The sequence below is a fragment of the Octopus bimaculoides genome, chromosome 12 (assembly GCF_001194135.2).
Source record: "Octopus bimaculoides isolate UCB-OBI-ISO-001 chromosome 12, ASM119413v2, whole genome shotgun sequence".
NCBI classification, from domain to species: domain Eukaryota; kingdom Metazoa; phylum Mollusca; class Cephalopoda; order Octopoda; family Octopodidae; genus Octopus; species Octopus bimaculoides.
In genome coordinates, this window is record NC_068992.1 from 61,951,010 (window position 1) to 61,953,509 (window position 2,500).

The following is a 2,500-nucleotide window of genomic DNA, read 5'->3' on the forward strand; positions in this document are numbered from 1 at the left end:
ATGATGATAATAATAATAATAATAATAATAATAATAATGATAATAATAATAATAATAATGATGATGATGATGATGATGATGATGATGATGATGATGATGATGATGATGATGATGATGATAATGATGATGATGATAATAATAATAATAATAATAATAATAATAATAATAATAATAATAATAAAAATAACATCGAAAAATACCTTATGTTCGAAAGTTCCCCAAGTCACCTGATGAGGGCTGGAGGGTATATCAGCCGAAACGTTATATTAACAACAAACAAGATGAGGATAAATATCCGTCAAATGTAAATAATGTAAATAATGTACATAATTCCTCATCTCTTAAATATAGAACTGTAAGGTCAGAGAACTAATTTAGATTGAGTTGATAGGAGCAACGCCCGATGATTGTCAGCTCTGAAAAGAACAATTAAATTAGAACCAAAAGATTTAGTATGGAAATAACGATAAAGAATTCTAGAATAGAGGGTGAACTAGTTAGTGATCTAGAAGAGGCACTTAGAAAATGAATTGTGACTGACGTGCTGATGGTGAGATTGGTCATTGAGGGATTACTCAGCGCTAAATGCGAAGGCTGCATTGTCAGAGCAAGATTGAGTTCTCTGATCCATGATAATGCAAAAGCCGTTTATGAACCTGACTATAGAGGCGCAACTTGGCAGCAAAGCCACAATTCGGTCTTTGATCAGGAGGGGCGCATGTAATTCGATTCCAAGCAGATATATGCAGCTTTTCAATTGTGCTTCGCTCAACTGTATGGAGTGGTCGGTGAGCTGGAGATGGGAATGATCTTTACCGCTTACATCCACAGTCTAGCGTTGCTCTCGAATGGAAATGGAGAGTTTTGACAACTTCAGGCCTATGACCTTGCTAAATGAATAGCTGAAGATGCTGTCGTTGGTACTCTAGTAGATGAGGTACAGACATGTGCCATACTAGAAAGATCTGTCCGTGACACCCTCCATCTCAAGCAATACATCACAGAAAAGGTGGGTAAAGAACCGGGAATGGGTGGAGCCCTGATCAATTTAGATTGGTTGAAAGCTTTTCAATACTTGACGGCTGTCCCAAAGGCGGCTGGTTTTTGATTCATCTTCTATCTGTTGGAATCATTTAGTATCTTGAGTTCGGTCCGTCAGGGATGTCCTTTCTCTCCACGTTTTAACGTACTGACTCTATAGCCACTACTGCAGAAAATGGAAGTTTCGCTGGGCATCCCATCTATGATGCAGAAGATCAGTGTTTTCACATCTTCAGCGTGATAACGTCGGTCTAAATTGGGGTTTGTTTAGCAGATACGTCCCTCAGTTTTTGTTTAAAGAAAGAAAGATGGCGGACTGGGATTGCTTATCCACTGAAAAGAAGAGCTAACTATCCGCAGAAGAGAACAGTGAAATTGTAAAAATCAGTGGCAGCAGCCACCACCTACACAAGCATAAATACAACGGAAACAGTGGCAGACCATATTTCTAAAGAAAACAAACGGTTTTTCACAAACGTATCGTTGATGTGTCAGAAAAAAACGAAAAAAAAAAAAAAACGTTAAGTGACGCCAAAGCGCACTTATCAAAGAATGGAAGAACAATATTTCTAAACACGTCAAAGGAAATACATGAATATACTAGAAAAATCCATTATCTACAAGAGTATTTAATCAAAAACCAGGAGACTAGGGTGAATGACGCAGGTCCAGATTAAAAATTGCCAAAGACCAGTTTGAGGTGTAAAAACTTACATCACCTGAAGGAGACGCTTAGGCACTGTTGAGGTGAGATTCCCAACTGAAAAAAAAAAGCCAAAGAAAGAGCAGCAACAACCTTCAAAAGTGACAAATTGTGGTTAATTCCGACATATCTCAGTCGGAGGGTGATTAAAATAAAGGTAGCAGAAGTACCACCAGAAGTGGACATTTCTGTGCTTGTGGCAGCCGTATTATACGATATAGAGAATAAAACAAGTCTCCAAGTCCACAAAGATGGCAAAGAAAAAATGTTCAGGAATGGGAATGGAATTATTGATACAGACCGATTAGATGAGTATCGAAGGCATGCCTGATCTGATCAACCCATAATGGTACACAGGTATTTGTAGCAGTTGAGTGCAGAAAGCCGAGATGCCAGATTTGTGGCGAGACAAACCACTTAAAGGCTTTCTGCCCCATGCAAAGAAAAGAAAAAACCCCTGCTGCTGCTGCTGGCACCTCTAACAAAACAGCATCAGCGTGAATAGCAACAGCAGCAGCATCAACAACGTCACCAATAGCATCAACAGAAGGAGCAGCAGGAGAAATCCATTCAACAACATCAAAAGCAAGCCCCGATAATACACCCTAGAAAAGTAATAAAATCACTTGCATCATAAACGACCAACTTAGAAATGCGCGACTGTGAAAACATACCTCACCTTCTTGCCACGGATTTCTTCGACTGTAAAAGCTCGTCTAGAGAAGAAAACAGTTTGGGAAAACCAGCAGAATAAAT